The sequence below is a fragment of the Penaeus vannamei genome, chromosome 26, assembly GCF_042767895.1.
Source record: "Penaeus vannamei isolate JL-2024 chromosome 26, ASM4276789v1, whole genome shotgun sequence".
Taxonomy (NCBI): Eukaryota; Metazoa; Arthropoda; class Malacostraca; order Decapoda; family Penaeidae; genus Penaeus; species Penaeus vannamei.
In genome coordinates, this window is record NC_091574.1 from 14,960,499 (window position 1) to 14,969,407 (window position 8,909).

Sequence of the window (8,909 nt, forward strand, 5' to 3'; positions counted from 1 at the left end):
TACCCACACACTATATATCTATATATGCCTATCAATATGTATTCATATATACATACGTATGTATATGTGAATGTTTATGTATTCATATATATACATTTTATACGCACAGGCATACATATAAATATCTATATATCTGTATCTATATATATATATATATATCTATATCTGTATATGTGCATGTAATTACACACATACATACACAGAAATATATATATTCATATATATATATATATGTATATATATATTTATGAATCATAACTCAACATTTGCAAACATTTTCACACACTTTTGAGAATAAAACACATTTTACATTTCCATTTCTTTGCGTCTTGACCAACACTATCAATGGTCATCAAGACCTGTCAACCGGGGGGCAGGTCTGTCAGCCATACCTAGGACAACATCTGTGATATGGATTTGCGAGACAGTCGGGGAATATCAAGGCGCAGGGATCGAGTGTCGTCGTCTGCACACAGCACCAGGGATGGTCGGGGCAGCAGCTCTGGTCTGGGAGGGGCGTGGCAGCTGGAAGGAGGAAAAGGGCATATTGTTGAGTTGTGTTACTGGACTGGAGTGTTATAATAATAATGGTTATCATTATCATCATTGCTATTACTGTATATCATTCAAAGATTAATCTGAATTTACAAAAGTGGAATCACACACGTAAAAAGATACAAAATGACACACAGAGTTAGTAAGAGAAATTGCGCAATTTGAGCCAACTTGCAATACTCTGCAGACAATAGAACTGTGACCTTTGTAGACAATATAGTCGAAAAGCAGGGGAGAAATACGAGTAAAGTAGGAAATGGATGGGACAGGGCAGCAGAACAAGGAGCAAAAGAAAGAGAAAAGCAGGGAGAAGCAGAATAAAAACGAACAAGGCAGAAAAGATAAGGAAATGAAGCAGGGGATGCAACGAGCAGGGAACTTTGCAGAAGGAAACTCCAGTTATCACACAAGGCTCACCAGCAGGAGAGTAAATCGCCACAAGGAACAGGGCAGCCAGCAGGACTCCGGTGCACAGGGTGAGCCTCGACCTGTGGAATGACAATGTCTTTAGTGATGAACCATTCATCTTCATGGTCACTGTTTTTGTATATTTATGCGTATGTTGTAGAAAAATGGTTGATAACGGAAATTATAACGCAAATTAAATTATAAGACAGATGCCTATACGACTTAACGCATTACAGATAGATTTTCTAGTCAATGTAAACTATAATGATAAGAAATAGCAAAACTTGGAGGTGTTTTTATTTTAGTTATTTATTACTGTCAACTCTGCACTGGTATAGTGAATAACTTGATTCTTTCCGAATGAGCAAGCATGTGTTTTCATTTTGTCCCTAAAAGAATAATGAACCACTTCGAGGGACCTAAAACCCCTCCCCCCGCCCCATACAGACTGAACAAATGTGTATCTACCAGACTCTACATGGCCACGACGACCACCTACCACATGTTGATACTCAAGTTCTCTGTGCTGTGAACTCTGTCGTGGTTGGGAAGCGTGTGAAGGGAATTCCGCTTGCGAGCCTTATATCCTCCAGGAGGAATGGGTTGACATCTAGCGATTTTGTAGTCAATAGCTTGATGTATTTCTAGCTCTCGCATTTTTGTTGCAGAGTGCTTGGTTGACCTTGGTGTGAATTCTAAGGGCAGGATAACAAGTCCGATTGAAGACACAAATATGTGGTAAAAGCAAGGAAAAGATAACAGAGAGAATGAATATTTCTACATATATATGTATGTGTATATGAATATATACATATACATATATATGTATATATCACACGCACATATGTATACACGCGCGCACATGTTCATACATAATATATACATATATATATACTTATATATATATATATATATATATATATATATATATATATATATATATATATATATATATAAACACACACACACACACATAAAGAGAGACTGAGAGAATAGCAAGAAAACAGCAAAGAAAGAAGGCTGTAATATTACTTATGAATTATTAACACATTTTAAACACATTGCATGAAACAAATTAAAGAACAGTAACATACTATACTAGACGGCAGCAAAAACAACAGTAAAAGAAAATAGTAGAGATAGAAATAGATGATATTTTTGCGGTTATGAATATGATCGTCAACTACAATACCATTGAGATAATCATTATCAATATTTCATCATTGTTGTTGTTTACGCTGTACTAATGGGCGTTATTACCAATGTTGTGGTGGTTGTTATTTTTATTAACATTGCTAGTGAAAATGATAGATGTTATCACGATTATTATCACTCTAATTGCGTAAATTATGGGCATTCAACGAAGACTCAGTCAAAGGTATTAATAACTCAATATCACTACTAATGATGTTAGGAAAAAAATGATGATAATCATGATGATAATGGTGATGGTAAAGCAACAACAGTGATAATAATAGCAACAACAACAAAGGTATAAAAATAATAGTGATTATAAAAATGATGAGGATAAATAATCGATATTGAGATGATAACATTTATAATTAAAGTAATAATAATGACACTGGTAACAATGATAATATCTTAAAATGACGATAATGGCAATAGTAGAACAATTATAATAAACATAGAAATGAAAATGATACTGGCTATGATAGGAATAATAACGATAGTGACCATAATGATAATTAACAAAGAAAGCAACAATTATGGAAATAGGATAATAATGATGACAATAACAAAAATGATAACAGTGATAATAATAATGACGGATGAGGATGAGGATGACGATAATGATGATGATATCAGGAATAGTAATAATGATAATAATAACTAGAAGCACTCAGAGAGCGCATACCTCCGCCAAGGCAATAGGGTCGCTGATGCAATAAAGATATTCACACCTAAAGAATGACATTAAAATCATCTCTTTCTCAAGTACACTGGTGACGTCCGTGGTTCCGTATCTCGTAATGCAAACGAATCATTAAAAAGAAGAAGAAGAAGAAAAAATAAAATGGATTCGGATCTCGACTCGGATCATCGCTAAAATATAATGGCATCTAAGTTGGGCCAAGAAACATATCTGTTATTTAAAATAATAATAATAATAATAAAATAAAAATCTGTTTTTAACTTTTCGAGTTAATTTGCTTACCATCCTGGATCTGGACCCTGATCCTGATCACCACCAAAATCTAATGACATCCAATTTGGGCTCTCTCTTCTTCCCCTTCCTTTTCCCTTCCCCTCCCTCCTCCATTCTTACCCCCCCCCCCTCGGATAGTTCCGTAAATGATAAATGTGCATAAACTGACTGTGATATTACTTCAAGGCAGTGTGCAGGACTTGCCTCTGAGGGGAAAATAAATGATAATAAATATAATAATGATAACAAGGATAACAATGATTTGTATATGTGTATATACATATAAACATATATACATATATGCATATATATGTATATATATCTATGTGTGTATGTGTGTATACATATTTGATATTTTCTATGTAAAAATAAATAAAAAAATATGTATATGTATACATACATAATCACGCACTCACATGCAAAAATACATATACATGTGTGTATATGTATGTATACATGCATACATACATACATACATGTATATATATATATATATATATATATATATATATAATGGATATGTTTATACATGAATATGTATATATAAACGTATATATACATACATACATACATACATACATATATATATGTATATATATATATATGTATGTATGTATGTATCAATGCATATATATCGGTGCATATATAGGTATATGTAAATGAATATACAATTATATATATATATATATGTATCTAATTATCTCTCTTCATTTCTATATGTACGTATATGGTTATGTTAATGTTGATATATATATGTATATATATGTATGTATATGTATCCTTTATGCATCTATGTCTATCCCTTTATATCTATATGTATATATGTATATATATATGTATATATATGCAAATAAACAATTATATGAACATAAACAACGACAGCAACGAGTACGCAAAAATGTAAGAAAAGTAAATAAATGTTTTTTTACTGTTCGTACTGTGGCTGTTTTCGCATCCATATATATATATATATATATATATATATATATATATATATATATATATATATATATTTATATACATCTCTATCTCTCTTTCTTTATATATATATGTATATATATATATATATATGCATATATATGTACATATTCATATATATAATAGATATACATCCATATGCTATATGTTTATATATGCATATCAATATATGTTCATATATACATACGTATGTATATATGAATGTTTATATATTCATATATATCGAGAGATTTTATATACAAAGCTGCACATGCACACACACACGTGTGTGTATATATATATACATATATATTTATATACATATATATGTATATATATATGCATTTATTCATATATATGCATATATATTCATTTATATATATGCACACATACATGCATATATATATATATATATATATATATATATATATATATATATATATATATATATATATACGTGTCTGTTTGTATTTTCACACACATACATACACAGAAATATATATATATATATATATATATATATATATATATATATATATATATATATTCATATGTATGTGTGTATATATATTTATGTATCACAACTAAATATTTGGAAACATTTTCACATACTTGGGAATGAAACACATTTTACATTTCCATTTCTTAGCATCTTGACCGACATGATCTATGTTGAGCAAGACCTGCCAACCGGGGGGCAGGTCTGTCAGCCATACCTAGGACAACATCTGTGATATGGATTTGCGTGACAGTCGACCTTTATCAGGGCGCAGGGATGGAGTGTCGTCGTCTGCACACAGCACCAGGGATGGTCGGGGCAGCAGCTCTGGTCTGGGAGGGGCGTGGCAGCTGGAAGGAGGAAAATGGCACATTGAGTTGTGTTAGTGGACGGGAGTTATAATAATAAAAATAATAATTATTAGCATTGCTGTCATTGTATATTTTTAAAAGGTTAATCTATGTTTACAAAAGTATAATCACACACGTAGAAAGATACAAAATGACACTTTATTACTAAGAGAAAACTTGCACTTTTCAGGCCAATTTGCAATACTCTGCAGACAATAGAACTGTGTGACCTTTGTAGACAATATAGTCGAAAAGCAGGGGAGAAATACGAGTAAAGCAGGGAATAGAAGGAACAGGGCAGCAGAACAAGGTGCAAAGGAAAAACAGAAGAGAAAACATAGACAAGGAGCTTTTGCAGAACAAGTAATACGGACAGATAAAGAGGAATAAAGCAAGGAGTTTTACAGAAGCAGCAGGAGGAGAGAAAGAGAGACAAGACAGGAGAAAAGAAAGTGGGAAAACTGCGCAATGAGCAGGGAAAGACATAGAATAAAAACAATAAGGCAGAAAAGAAGGAAATCAAGCAGAGTATGAAACGAGCAGGGAATTTTGCAGAACGAAACTCCAGTTATCACACAAGGCTCACCAGCAGGAGAGTAAATCGCCACAAGGAACAGGGCAGCCAGCAGGACTCCGGTGCACAGGGTGAGCCTCGACCTGTGGAATGACGATGTCTTTAGTGATGAACCATTCATCTTCATAGTCACTGTTTTTGTATATTTATGCGTATGGTGTAGTAAATTACAACGCCTCTGTAACGTTCTTGGCATTCATATTAAATAATCTTAAAAGAAATATCTTCTTTTAAACGTACATACGTGCATACATAAACACACACACACACACACACACACACACACACACACACACACACACACACACACATATATATATATATATATATATATACAACTCACAAAATCTTAATGTAGTATAAAAACACCAATGAAAAAATTATATACTCTACAGTACATATGACTATCTTGGACCATCTTTGTTAATCGATTCATAGTGCATTTTCTTGTGATCTTGAAATATCCCCAAATGCTATCGGACATTAAAGTAAAAATATGAAATGTACTAAGAGGAGTTTTTAGTCCGTTTATTTATTACTGTCAACTCTTTACTGGTAGAGATAATTATTTGATTCTGTCCAAATGGGCAAACATGTATTTTCAATTTGTCTTGTACATTAGGTTTCCAAATCTTAAAAGTATAATGAACCACCTCGAGGAACCTAGACTCCGCCACCCATCGGTCCTATAAATGTCAAGCTACGCCCTTATATAGACTGTACAAAGTGTACAGTCTACATGGCCACGACGACCACCTACCACATGTTGATGCTCAAGGTTTCTGTGTTGTGAATTCTGTCGTGGTTGCGAAGCGTGTGAAAGGAATTCTGCTTACGAGCCTTATATTCTCCAGGAGGAATGGGTTGACATCTAGCGATTTTGTAGTCAATAGCTTGATTTTCTTTCTGGCTTTCGCATTTTTGTTGCAACTTCCAAGGGCAGGACAACAAGGCCGACTGACAAGACATACATATGCGGAAATAGTGAATACATATACATTAATATGTTTGTGTGTATAAATGCATATATATATATATATATATATATATATATATATATATATATATATATATATATATATACGCACAAACGTGGAAACACACATATATACATATATATATATATATATATATATATATATATATATATATATATATATGCACACCTATATATGAATATATAAATAAATATATATATGTAGAGAGAGAGAAAGAGATCATAACAAGATATCAATAAAGAGAGAACGCTGTTTTATTATGAATTATCAACATGAAACAGATAAGAGAACAGTAATATACTACACTACACATTTTTATGCTACTAAATTTTGCATTACATATAGGGAAATTAATTAGAATAATAATGGTGATGATGATTATGATGAAATAGTGATGATAATGCTAGTAAAAATGAAAATAATAATGATAGTAATAATAACAATAAACTGAGGATGATTATGTCATTGCTACTGCTACTACTACTACTACTACTACTGCTACTACTGCTGCTTAAAATATGGAATATAATGATAATAATGATGTTGATCTTGATAAGAACAATATCAACAGCAACGACAACAAAAACAACAGTAACAGAAATAATGAAACAGTACACATAATGAGAGTAGTGAAGCGTATTCATGTTGACAAATGTAGAAAAGGTATGGATGAGAATAAATATCTTTATAGTACAAGAGATGTCTCTGACCGGTTTCGTCAAAAACTCATGTATTTCTGATGAAATACATTTCTTCTATTGTGAAGATATTCTCATTCATACCTTGTCCATAAATGATGATAATTAGAGCAGCGACAACAATAACATGATGGTGAATAGTTGCGTAAACAATGAAAGCATAAACAAAAGGTATAATTTCTACAGTGCAATGTACAGTCTTTGCCTCGAAGAAAAATATAATAATGATAAAAACGATAAAGAAGATAATGATGAAATGAATGTTAATAATGAGAATAAAAGTAATGATAATGATAATAATGTTAAAGGAACAATGATAAAAATAACAATGGTGATAATGATAAAAATGACGATGGTAATAATAGAAACAATGTTGATAATGATAACGGAAATAATGAGAATATCAATGATGATAATAATAAAAATGATAACGACAATAATTAGAAGCACTGAGAGACCACTGATGCAATAAAACTTATTGACAATAAGAATGACATTGAAATCTCCTCTTTCTCAAGTTGACGTCGGTGTTTCTCTATCTCGCAGTGCTAATGAATGCTTAAAAAAAGAGAAAAAAGAATATATATATATATATATATATATATATATATATATATAGATAGATAGATAGATAGATAGATAGATAGATGTCATCACGATTATCATTCTTGTTTTAATTGGGGACATGATTGACATTCAAGGAAGACTCACTGTAAGGAGAGTAATAGGATGCTAATAATATGTCTCTACTAATGAAGATATAAAAAAAACTATAAAAATGATAATAAAAATTTATAATGATGGCGATTTTGATGATAATGCTGATGGTAAAGCACCATTAGTGACAATAACAGAAACAACATCAAAGATGAAAAAAATGATGACATTGATGATAACAATGATGATTAATAATGAGGATAAAGAGAGAAACAATCATTAATAATGGAATCGATATTGATAATGATACAATTTATAATGATAGTAATAATAATCATAATGGTAACAATGGCAATAACTTATGATGATGATGATGATGGTAATAGCAAAACAAGAAAAACAACTACAATAAATATTGAAATGAAAATGGCTATGATAGGAGTAATAACGATAATGATCATAATGATAACTGACAATGAAAGCAACAATTATGGTAATAAGATAAGAATAATAATAATGATAACAATAACAATGATAATAATAGTAATAATAATGGTGATGGGGACGACGATGAGGATGATAGGAGTAATAGGAATAATGGTAATAATGATGATAATAATGATAATAATAATAATAATAACTAGAAGCACCCAGAGAGCGCATACCTTCGCCAAGGCAATTGGATCGCTGATGCAATAAAGATATTCACCCTTGAAGAATGACATTAAAATCATCCCTTTCTCTAGTACACGGGTGACATCCTTGTTTCCGTATCTCTCAATGATAATGAATCATAAAAAAAAAAAATCCTGCATCCGGATCTCGACTCGGATCATCACCAAAATATAATTGTATTTTAGGCTAAAAGCGTACTTGTTCTTAAATAAAATCTGTTCATGAATTTGTTATTGAGTTATTCTGCTAAACATCCTGGATCCGGACCCTGATCCTCCTTGGATAGTTCCGTAAATGATAAATGTGCATAAACTGACAGTGAAACTATTTCCAGGCAGTGTGGAGTACTTATTTCGAAGAGGAAAGTATTG

General features: G+C 31.5%; 1 long non-coding RNA gene across 1 annotated transcript; it reads right to left on the reverse strand.

Moving 5' to 3' along the window:
* Positions 1-4,721: 4,721 nt before the first annotated feature.
* On the reverse strand, positions 4,722-6,321 carry LOC138866559 (uncharacterized). The gene is made up of 3 exons (XR_011399620.1): positions 6,271-6,321; positions 5,523-5,593; positions 4,722-4,936 (listed from the first exon to the last, which is right to left on the reverse strand). It is a non-coding gene; the product is annotated as an uncharacterized lncRNA (long non-coding RNA).
* Between the last annotated feature and the right edge of the window lie 2,588 nt (positions 6,322-8,909).